Source organism: Saimiri boliviensis, chromosome 5 (assembly GCF_048565385.1).
Source record: "Saimiri boliviensis isolate mSaiBol1 chromosome 5, mSaiBol1.pri, whole genome shotgun sequence".
Lineage (NCBI taxonomy): Eukaryota > Metazoa > Chordata > Mammalia > Primates > Cebidae > Saimiri > Saimiri boliviensis.
This window is the reverse complement of record NC_133453.1, coordinates 110,103,263-110,116,312: the sequence shown is the minus strand read 5'-3', so window position 1 is coordinate 110,116,312 and position 13,050 is coordinate 110,103,263.

Sequence of the window (13,050 nt, the reverse complement as noted above, 5' to 3'; positions counted from 1 at the left end):
CCCTCCCAGAGCTTAGAGGTCTTTGCTTAACTTTCCATTGGCAGATAGACTGCCCAGGTGAGCTTCCTTTGTTTAGAAAAGCCTGCAAGAAGCTATGGGACAACTGTGGGCCAAACAACAAATCAGATGTCAGAAATCAAACATCATTCACTCCAGCAGAAGTTTAAAGGAACACCTGTAGTAAGACAGAAAACCTGAGTAGGGTGAGAATAACTCCCAGGTTAAAAATCTCCTTCCTTCTCATTTGAGCGGACTCCATTTCTGGATCCCTTCTCACGACAGCATGGGAGCTCACTCTATCTTAATCCTTTTTCTCTCTCTCTCTCTGCATAAATAAATCACTTTCTGCAAAACTCTCTGGGGTCTGATATTTACTTAAATGAGCTCACCGGGCCTGGTGGGGTCCTCTCCCCCATTCTTTGGTGAGTGAGGGACCAAGAGCCTGGAAGAACCCATCCTACCAGGGAGTGACCTGAGCCCATCGTCCACAATTCGGTCACAGTAACAACATTTAAAATCTATTGTTTTAGAAATTTTCAGATATACTCTATTTTGTTATGTGGTCACCATGATGTGCAATAGATTTCCTGAAGTTATTCCTACTGTCTAAGTGAAATTTTGTATCCTTTGACCAACATCTTCCTAGTCCCACTACCCCAGCCTATGGTAACTACCACTTTACTCTGTGTCTGACTTTGACTTTTTGACACTCCATATATAAGTGAGATAGTGCAGTGTTTGTCTTTCTGTGCTTGGCCTGCTTCACTTCCAGTTTCATCCATGTTGTAGAAAATGTCAGGACTTCTTTCTTTTTAAAGGCTGAATTGCATTCCATCATGTACATTTACTACATTTTCTTTACCCATTCATCTGTTGATGGACACTTAGGTTGATTCCATATCTTCATTATTTTGAATAATGCTGCAATGAACATGGGAGTGCAGATATCTCTTTATACACACTCATTTCATATCCTTTCAAAATAAATCCCATAGTGAGATTGCTGGATCATATAACAGTCCTATTTTTAATTCTTTGAGAAACCTCTATACTGCTTTCGTGTGCTTATTTACCTTCCAACTAGTGTGTACAAGGGTCCCCGTTTTTCTGTACCCTCTCAAATGCTTTGTTGTCTTTTGTCTTTATGTAACAGCCATTCTAATACGTGCAAGGTGAAATCTCATTATCTCATTGTGATTGTAATTTTCATTTCCTTAGTTATTAATAAGAAGCATTTTTTTCACATACCTTTTGGCCATTGGTATGCCTTTTTTAGGGAAATGTCTATACAGATCTCGTTTCCATCTTTTAATTGGGTGATTTGTTTTCTTACTATTGAGTTGTTAAAATTAACTTTGTCAGAACTCCACAAATTAACAAAAGATTTAAAACAACCTAAGGAGTGTTTATCCAAAAAATTGGTGAATTCTCAGTGAGCTTTATCATCTTTAAACTCACCCCATTCCTATCCTCCTCTGCCCAGCTCCTCAGTCACAGCAGCCTCTGAAAACCAACAGCCTCTGGAAATCAACAGCCTCTCAATTATGATGAAAACTAGCAGCCTAGTGACAACTGCAATGGACAGAGGGATGTGAAGCTCCAAAAAAAGTTTTATTCTCAGAAAACTGTCACTATTTGACCTATCTGGCAGCTCCTTGCAAACCCCCAACACACACCCATACACAAGGTTGTGTTTATTTTATTTTACTTAGAACTGACTGTTACTCAGTGACAACAGCTATTTCTCCGCAGTATCTATTTTTTTTTTTTTTTTTTTTTTTGGCAATACAAGAGGCAATTACTTAACATGAGAGCTGCCTGAGTTGATGATAAAAGCTGAACCAAAGAAAAGCATGACTAACAACTTAAAAGGAGAGCCAGAGAAGGAGCTATTCATAGGAAACTTTGGAAAGCTCCAAAATATTTCTGAAAATCTGGAAGGCCGGGCATGCGAATAGATTGTGTGTATGCCTGGGAGAAGGCCCCAGATCTCGTCAGAGTGACTTTAAGTTTCTTTGCAAGTAGGAAGTGAATTCTAGGCCATGGTTCTAAACCACCAGTGCTGCAGTTTGCCCCAGTATGTGCACAAAGGCTCCAAACGAAGGATGAGAGATTTACTGAGTCAAGCAAGACTTTTAACAAAATCTCTGTCCAATAATTTGCTATCCCTTAGGTTAACTGAACAGAGACTAGAGTGGCCACATTTGAAAAAGAATACAGATTTAACTCAAAAGTCACTTTTAAAAAAGCAACAATAACAAACCCTGGAGATAGGGAAGAAATCTGATTTCCAGACTTGTCAAATTATTTAAATGTCTATTTTTCAACAAAAATCACGAGACAGGCAAGAAACAGAAAGTTCTACTATATATGCTAATATTGATATGAGAAGGAATACAAGGTTATCCACTTTCATCATTTCTGTTAAACAAAAGACAATAAAAGAAATATGTATTGGAAAGGAGAATTAAAACTGTCTTTACTTTCAGATAGGTTCGTGTATAAGACATGATCTTATATATACAGAAAATGTTAGTGAACACAAAACAAGTTGTTAGAACTTAATACATGAGTTCAGTAAGCCTGAAGGATAAAAGATCAATATACAAAAACCAATTTATTTCCATACACAAGCAATAAACAACCAAAATTAAATTTAAAAAATAGTTATATTTGCAGTATATCTAAATGGATGAAACACTTGATAATAAATTTCACATGTACAGGACTTGTACAACAAGGCTACAAAATAATGTTGAAATAAATAAGACCTAAATAACTGGAGACATCCCATATTTATGGATCGTAAGAATACTGTTAAGATGTCAATTCTCCAAAAGAAATCTACAGAGTCAACATAATTCCTATAAAAATCTGGGCTGATGTTCTTGTACAGAGTAACTTATCTATATAGAGGAAAATCATATGAAAATGCAATGGACTCGAAATAGCCAGAACAATCTTGAAAAAGAAGAATATATTTAGACAACCCACACAACCTGATTTTAAAACCTAAAAAGCTGAAAAGCTACAGTAACCAAGAAAGTGTGGTACTTGCATAAGGCCATATAAATATAGTCAAATATGATTTAGAAACCAGAAATAAACTATTACGTTATGGTCAATTGATTTTAAACAAGAATATCAAGACAATTAAATGGGGAAAAAAGTCATTTTAAGAAATAATGTTGAGACAAGACAAGTAGATATTTACTTAGAAATGAATGAACCTGAACCCCCACTTTAAGTCACATGCAAAAATAACTCAAAATGGCTCATAGACACCAATGTCAGTACAAAATCTAAAATACAATTTTAGGCAAAACAAAAACACAGCTATAGATTGTTGTGACCTTGGATTAGGCAACAATTTATTAATGAATGGTAGATACCAATGCACAATTCAAAATATTGTGTAATGAGGATTTTTAAATGTCAGTTAAAATATTGTGATAAGAAAACCAGACTTATTAACGATAAGATGATAAATATCCAATTATTTCTTGACAAAAATCTCTACCAGCTGCTTTTAGTATTTCATGAATGTGTAGAAAAACCAGAATAGAGGGGTTTTTTAAAGGATGTTTTTAGAGCTTTTGGTAGTCTCCCTCTATCCTCCAAAAACTGACAGTTCATTCACAATCTGCTCGGTCCTATTGCTAGCAAGTTAAGCATGGAAAGGACTCTGGGGCTGTAGGAACAATATATGTAAGGGGACTGAGGACAGGGATGGAAAACAATGCCAGAGAACTCAGATTCATTCTGTATAACTGGAATCCAAGTTACATAAGAAAAAGCAATCTGAACCTTATTATTTCTTTCATTTAACCCTTTATGAAAACCTGTAAACCTGACATTAAACATGTACAATATACATTATGCATGGGTCAGCCTGGGAGGTGGCTTGCACTAACTCACAAAGCCCTGAATGAGAAGAGCTGAGCCTCAAACTCATTCTCGTTATTTCGACTCTTCTATATCATAAAGAAGAGTCTTTGTCTCTACTGTGACTTCCTCTCAGCATTATTGCTGTGAATAAAAGGTCCTGAGTAGAGACAGGGAGTTGTAAAATGAACAGAGAATTGAAAAACAAGGAACACCAGACTGGATGAAGGATCTGTATCTCACTCATTCCTGATAACTTTGTGGCTGATCTTGCTTTCCTGGGCTCAGAGAACCCATCCTTATGGGAACTTACCAAACTAAAGGGGAATTTCAGGTTGTACTTCTGAAAAGATGGATGCCTCAGCAGGTGAACCCTTTGGCCAGAAGAGAATTCAGTGCAATGACTGACTTGTTGCTGGTGAATGATCAGACTGTCTTGTCAACCAGAGTTGAAATGGATGTTCACACAGAGACAGCCCCAAACTTTCAAACTAAGCCATCTTTTTAGTAATAGTTTAGTATATGTCAACATTTTTTCATCAAAACTGAAGGAATAGGAAAGAAGTATTTGAATATAAGGATACAACACCATTTATGTCACTGATCAGTCTTTCAAAGTAGAAATTGAGATATTCATGAATATTCTGTATAAGCCTTTCCTAAAGGCTGCACACCCAGCACTGAATTAGTGTTCTGCTAAATAAATAAATGCATACATACAGAAAAGGCCCAGCTCACCTGCACTATAGCCAGTTAGTAAAATTCAGAACATATGAGGGAGACGAAAAGAAATAACAGACCAACACATGTAAACAATTAAAAGAGGTGTGATGTGTTAAGAATAGTGAACCAAGGCTACACCATTTATTACTTGTAAGAATTCAAACATGCAACTTAGCATCTCTAACTTTCCTGACTAAAAAATGGGATGATACACTCAAATTGCTTATTCTGTTATTACTATAAATGCTATTCTGTATGCAAAACATCTAATGGAGTTTTTGATAAATATTAAGTGCTCAATAAAAGCTAATCATTATTTAGCAATTAAGAAATTCTTTGTCATTATAGCTAAAAGGTTTGTGGTCTCAAATAAGTCACTCATCCTTGGTTAGAATCTGGTTAATATAAATGTGAAAATCAATCTAGATAGAGCATCCTAAAATATTCTGGCCTCAATGGAAAGAATCCAAAAGTTTGTGTGATAGCATACACCATTTTGCCTGTCTGATTATCCATAACCTCATCAGGACTTTTGTGTTTTTTCCCCTTTCTCACTTTTTTTGGTATATTAGATTAGTCAAACATCTGCCCTTGTGTGCTGATGAGTGTAACTTGAGCTAGGACACAAATTACCTTGACACCCCGTTCCAGAGATTGGAAATGCTATTTTCATGTATCTGCTAATAGCTGTCCTCCCCAATAGCGCCCATGTGACCTTTAAATATCACAGAAGCTAAGTGGCAAAGGAGAATAATAATGCCATTTTAATTGATTGGTAAATTATTGAGCAGCGTTAGCTAATACTCCGTAACACCTCTTTCCTCTCCCTTCCCCACTCCATCTTACTGGAACAAATCATTATGTTCTCTGGAGGGTTCTTGCTTTTCTTACACGTGAATCTATGATCCATTTGACCCTGTCTGCTATGGTGAAACATATAAGTTAGCTAAAAGAATGTGGAGATAAATGTAAGGCAAAGTAACTGTGGAAATTGTAAGCTAAAAAAAAAGTCCTTGGAGACTACAGTTCACTGCATTCTAACCATTCAGAGCAAAATGTAATAGTACTTTGAATTTTTTATTGCTATATTTTAAACAATGAGTTGAAAGTTTCTTTGAGCAGGATTCTTTGGAGTTTTGGAATGTCTGACACTAGGAATGATAAGAAAGCTGATCACAAGTGTCTGTATAACCCTCGTCCCATTACATAGCATTACGACTTTTGGAAACATTCGTTGATAGAAATTCAAACATCCAGCCAGCCCTCTCAATCATTCCCCTCTCTGCATTATCCTGTTTCTCCTCTGGTGAGATCCTTCGAGGTAACATCTCTGCAAAATGCCCAAACCTTGTAGTTCTCCTTTCCATAGGCACATCCATCACCCCCAATAACATATGCATGGAACAGCCTAGCATGTCCCCAAATCATCTCAGATTTCTTTGTCCTGTGCAGTGTGTTGTCTTCTCTAAAGATGCTATAATACATATTTTTTACTTCCTTAAAAACTTAATTCTACCTTCATGTCTTCTGAGAAAACTTTTTGGGCCCTTACTTTCTGTTTGATGTTCCATTACACTCTGGGCATCTCTCCTCATGTAATCATGGTTCGGGGATATTCATTTTTGTATTTCCCTCTCCCATTTGTCTGTAGACTCATTTTGGGGATGGGGAGAATGAAAATCACACTCATCCCCGTAACCTCAGTTCCTTGCTCAGTGTGCCTTTGGTGTGTTAAACATTCAGAATCTTTTGTGGAAAAAACTAGATAAATGAGCAAGTGAATTAATGAACAAATGATTCTTTTTCGGAGCATCAGGCTGTTCATCCTCCTAGATGTTCTTTACTTACTGCTACCATTAAACCGTATTTTAGAGTTGAACACCCTTCAACATTATCTGAAGAGGAAAGAAACTGTGTTTCTTTATATCTGTCTGTCTAAAAAGCAAGAAAGTCCACTCAAGAAAACATGAGAGGAAAGCAGTGACCATGGGACAGCTTAGCCCACGCAATGTTAAAAATATGTGTCCATAGACATACTTCTGGTGCTAGCATGTCTATGTGACCTTCTTCCTGGCCTGATTACGAAATTAGCTCATTTAACAAACAATTCAATGCCTACATCTTATAGAAGCTCAGCATTAAGATGCTGCTGGGACTTAGAGCACACTGGGAGCAACACCCAGGAGATGAGGTCTATTTAGGTTCAGAGGGTGTGCACATGCTCAGAAGTGAATTAATATGCAAAAGAGTGGGGCAGTATCCATGCGGTGGGACTGAGATGGCAAAGTAGGAACAGAAGCAGAATAAAAAGTCAGGTAATTACTCGCTGTGTAACATAGGACAAATTAGTCCCTCTGAGGCTCATCTGAAAATAGGAATAATGACACCTAATTAAAGCAAGTTGATGAGGATTCTTTAAGCTGTGTGGTAGGACTGGAAATATGTTTGAAATTATTAGCACAAGCAATATAACAGTTATTGAATGCCTTCTATCCATCTGATGACAAGATAATGAAGAACAACTTAACTTCCCAGTTCAGCTCAGGAACTGTTCTGCTTTGTGACCATGCATGTTTGGTGCACTGTTTCTGACCTTAAGAAGTTGAAATTCTTGCAAAGCAGGCATTGCCAACAAGACCGTATTTCTTCCTACAAAATGGGCAGTAGATTTATGGAGGACTTTCTCCTATTGGTCACTCACACTTAAGAAATGCTGCTTTCTCCTTGAAAGCAGACTGACTGATTTGTCTTGAATCTTTGAGGTTTACCTCTGAGTATTTATCTATGGGTGTGAAGGGGATTCCAGCAACAGCTCAGAGGTCCAGTGCTAATCTCTAAAACTCCAAAGAGTTAAGGCTTCTTCTTCACTAGTAAGCCCCGAGGGATAAGGAATCTGGACTCCAATAGCCTCCATGGGCCACGCAGAAAGTGTAGAAAATCTTTCCAACATAATCTGTAAGAAATACAGATGGAAGAGATAGAAGTTCTACCCCATCATGGCACAGTTATCAGGAGCCAATCAGAAGACCAAAATAATAATAAAAATAGAGTAAAGGAATAAAAAGTATCTCATCTAGCACTTGATTCTCCTTTTCAGCCCATTTCCACCAGGGAGAATGATGGCGGTCAACTCAGATCACCTATAAGCTGTGACGTCACCTTGTCTGCTCTGCCTCTGTCAATTGATCACAGGCTGGCAGTCTAGATGGCAGCTGATTATGTCCTTATTCCACATTTACAGCACTGAATTGGGATGGAGAGGTGGGCAGAGAAATTTGAAATGGGCTTGAGTAGTTAATACAATTTCCAGCTTCACAGACAGTAAACTATGGATCCCACTGACATCAGATGCAACAACTGACCCTGAGTATTTGATAAATGTCAGACATCAGTTCTGGCATTGGGATACAGAGGGGCAGCACAATGGTTTGGTTAAAGGCTGAGACTCTGAAGCCAGTTTGCCTGGAAAGAGACCTGTCTTGCCCATAGGCACCTTGTGAGGGTTGAGCAACCCACTTCCACTGTGGGCTTCAAATTCCTCAGCTGTAAAATGGCAATAAGAAGTGTCCCTGCCCACAGATTTGCTGCAAAGATAAATGAAGTCATACTGAAATCATACAAATTAGGGGCTAAGAACAATGTTTCATAACTTCACAGTAAATCATAGCTATTACACGAATAAATGAATGGAAAGATAGGCACAGTCCTTCTGCTTCCTCTAACCTCCACTGAGCTCCAGATACTGACATACCCATGGACCATCCCTCCTCTCCTCCCCTGATGTGCTGTTTGGTGCCCGTCTGTCTATCTTTGCCATCACCAGTGGCCTTGAATTCTGTGTGCTGGTGTAGCTGACGCCTCATCCTGCACCACCATCGTCCTCAATACCTGGTCCTGCAGTTGTCCTCACGAACTCTGCTTCTTCTTCTCAATCTACTCAGGTGTGGCATTTCCAGGCTATAATTCTGACAGTCTCTGCCTTCCTTTCTGTGACCTCAGATACATCACTTAACATAATGTGACCTCCATTGTTTATAATAGGGGATCTAGGAAAGCAAATGGTATCTAAGATTATTTTCAGCTTCAACTTCTTGTGTTTTATGACTATAATCTGTGAATCATAGAAAAGTTCCAGTTCCACCTAATGAATCTAAGATAAATACAGTAGACACTTTCCAAACACGGAAGTGAAGTTTGGTATTATCAAGCTAACGTGCTCTGGACCCAGGTCATGTTGGAAGAGGTGTTTATCCATGGCGAATCAAGGCTTCACCATCATGGGGTCAACTCAGGGTCAAAGGAAAGCCAAGGCCAAAGAAAAGTGGCCTAGGCAGGTGTGCTTGACCTGATCCTCTTCTTAGAAAATGTGGGTTAACAATGAGTCAGATGTTTAGACATAAGCAACACAAGAGGCAACCTGGAAGCAAGTGCTCTAAGAAAAAAAGCAGGGAACACCAGGAAGGGCAGGGAGGGGAATAATGAGAAAGGGAAGGGGAGGAAAGGGGAGGGAAGGGGAGAAGAGGATAGGGGAGGGGAGGAGAGGGGAAGGGAGAAGAGGGGAGAAGAGGAGGGGGAGGGAAGGGGGGAGGAGAGGGGAGGAGAGAGGAGAAGAGGGGAGGGGAGGGGAGAGGAGGGGAGGAGAGGGGAGGTGAGAGGAGAAGAGGGGAGGGGAGGGGAGGGAGAAGAAAAGGAAGGAAGAAGGAAAAGAAAGAAAACACATCTGAGTATCTCTTTGAGTTGTTGGTTATTATAGGCAAATATTTTATTTTCAAAGAGATGAACAGAGCTAGGAAGTGCTGCTTTCTTTCCCAGGATAAGGAAAAAAATCACAATTCATCAGAAATCTGAAAAACAAAAATACTTTATATCTCCTTCTGAATTTCACAGCATCTAGGTCCTGGTGCATGTGTCTGTGGGATGGGGGCAGGGTGCAGGCACAAACTCTTAAGCTGGAGTCAAATTATATATATATACATAAATTCAAGATGAAAATGATTTAGAAACCACTAGAGTTGTGCCTGAATCAGGAGCCCTGATGTTCTGTTCGTTCTTTCTCTTTTTAGCCTCGATATGATCATTTTCTAAATCTCCAGTGTTCAATGCTTTCATTTTCTTCTCTGTATACAAGATAATAATTTGTTTTCAGTTGAAGTAACATCTGTTTCTGTAGATAATTAAGTTATTAGATGCTGATCAATTTAATAAAGCCACAAGGCTTTCCTGACCTCTTTATGCATAATCAATGAATTTAGATGCAAAATGTGAAAACCTTACCTTTTAAAAAACGAACAAACTCTTCCATTAACATAGTCATTTTGTAATTATGTGATACTTGCAATCAGATGGCTGTGCAAACACTACATTCTGGAAACAAAGATTATTAAATCATTTCACGTCAGCAAGAGAAAGGCCTGGGAAATGGTTGATCTTCCTTTTGTTCTTGAACCAACAGTTTCCACTCTTTGTTACCTGAACTATGTTTATTTTATACCTACTACAGTTAATGCTTCTATTCCACCTGCTGTAGTAGATATCATTTCTACAGTGTTCTAGGCATTCTGCATACATTTTATTTATTTAATCCTTTTAGTAATCTCGCAAGTAATTATTAATATACCTACACTTTACAGATGGCTGAGAGAGGAGGTAACTCATGGGGTCTTCTAGGGTGGTGTCAGAATTTAAACGTCAACCCCTGGACTCTGACCTCTACCTTAAAACAATCTCTTTCAATTATTTATTGCAACACTACTTGGGCAAATTTTTTTCAGGGCTATTACCTCTGTACTCAACTTCTTGTTTGTTGGTCTGTGATAGTATTTGAAGAAGAAAGTAGCACTGATTTCCGTAGATTTTGAGGCATTATTCAAGGTCCAGAATTCTCTGTTTCCAGAGTTTGGGCAGTTAGCAGATAGACCATCTTTACTACATTTAGTGGAAGCAGATTCTCAAGTTGACAGGGATGCCAGTGAAATAATTAGTCCAGGATTAGATTAAACAGTACAGGTAAGACTTGCACCATGATCATCTTCTAGTCATTGGAGAAATTAAAAAATTTCTATTTTAAAGCCAAAATACAGTTTGCTACTTTAAACTTAACTTTGGTACCAAACAAATATGAGAATGAATATAAATTAGCAAAGAAGCCTATTTGTATTTTTGCTGTCAGATTGAAGATGTTTTTGTTTCATTTAAGACATTCTTTTTTATTTATGACATTAACAAAGATAATCAAGGTTGCAAAACACAGTGCAATTGACAAGACAGAAGACATCTGGATTTGAAGTTACTTTACTTAATGTCCTTTGAGCCTCTTTCATCAAATGTGAAAATCAAAGTGCTACCTGTCTCTCACATGCAATTATTTTGTGGATCAGTGAGAGACTGTATAATGCAGATACTCTGAAGAGCATAAAGAGCCTGATCAGTATGAAGTATTATTCAGTAATAAGTTGTTTTGTTAATTTTCATGTAACGTTAGATCTGCATCTAATGTGACACATCACTTTTATGTGCTCATCCAAAATCAGTGAATAATGATCTCTTTCAGTGAAGTTCATTGCAGATGAAGCTGTACTTTTATTAGTAAACATGTTTTTTGTCAAAACAGCAATGTAAATGAAACACTAACTCCTAAGTTTGCTAGTTGCTCTTCCGTGCTCTACCACCACACCACGTCTTTCAGAGGCAGTATGACAGAGTATGGCCACATTACCATGTAAACTTCTTTTTTATTTTATCCAACTATATTATTAGAATATATAAGTCTTTGGAATTAGTAAGTAATGCCTAGAATTTGGCGTGTAAATGTATCTTACTTTAAGCATTTAATATAATGAAAATTTAACATATAATTTTAATACTAAACATTAGATACTATTTTAGAGACTAATAATCTTGGCAGTGAATTCTTATGATCATATAGTACTATAGGTAAATCCCTAATTAGCCCTGATGATTTTGTTTTATAACTTTGCAATTTTAGTTTTGGTATTTCTAGGTTCTACAATGTGAAGCACATCTGTATATATAAAGTTTATTGTGTTTTATCATAATGACTTCTTTTTTTGCATGTAAGATGAAAGAAATTCCTTTTTGTGTTGGAAAGGGTACTCAAAAATGGAATCTTTAAAAGAAGACATAAATAAAACTTTTTTAGAGCTCTGTGACTCTTCTTGATAAATAGGAAAGATAGGTTTAATTCCTGGATAAGTCTTTGCTTAAAACAGTATGGATTTTAGCAGCAAGACTTTGTGCCTGTTGTCCTGGTGCTCCATCTGGTTTAGCACTATTCCCTGACTCTTCTTTCATTATATTTTTAAATTAAGATAAAACTTACATACAGGAAGGTCAAAATTCTTTTTTTTTTTGAGACGGAGTTTCTCTCTTGTTACCCAGGCTGGAGTGCAATGGCGTGATCTCGGCTTACCGCAACCTCCACCTCCTGGGTTCAAGCAATTCTCCTGCCTCAGCCTCCTGAGTAGCTGGGATTGCAGGCACGTGCCACCATGCCCTGCTAATTTTTTGTATTTTTAGTAGAGATGGGGTTTCACCATGTTGACCAGGATGGTCTCGATCTCTTAACCTCGTGATCCACCTGCCTCGGCCTCCCAAAGTGCTGGGATTACAGGTACAGCTTAATATGCTTGTACATATGCACACATCAGCATAACTGCTGCCCAAGTAAAGGCACAGAAAACTGTCCCAGCCCTACTACAAGCTCACTGGGCCTCTTCTAGTTGATGACTCCCCACAGGAAATCAGTCTTCTGCACTCAAACATGATAGATTAGTTTTGCCTAATTTTGAGTTTGATGTAAGTGGAACCACAACAAAGTAATATTGCTAAGTTACACTAAAATGGGCCAGGATGTGTTTTCTGACCTCCACTTGCTACTTCCAGCTTGTTTCATGGTCTGCTCTGATCATGTGTGAAACACATACAGAAAATAGTTCTCACTTTATGCACAATTACATTTGAAAGATGAGGAGACATAATGCATTTTCTACTCCTCATCTCTTCCAGACACAGGTTAACTAATAACTCCCTTTCAAGGAGAGTATGCAGAGAACACACATCAAAACAAAGCGCCCATAGGCAGGGGCCACTGGACACATCTGATTCCCTCCATCTCAGGATGTTGCATGCAGAAGTGTTCGTTGCTGCTGTCCCTGATGGGCACTTGTTCTTGATGGTCCCTGTTACAGTCAGCAAGATGCTCACAGCCACTAGTCCCACACTAAGTAGTGTCAGTGGGAAGTGAGGGGAACTTACTGTTCAAGTATATGGTGAGGTAAAAAAGAAATGCTGAACAAACCTGCTGTAGAGTTGTACAGAGATTAATCTCAGTAGTCATGATCACGATTATATGGTGCATCATTACAACTATTCCAGCCAGAAACAGGCTGTGTGTCTCTACGAGGGCTCTGTCATTTAACACGC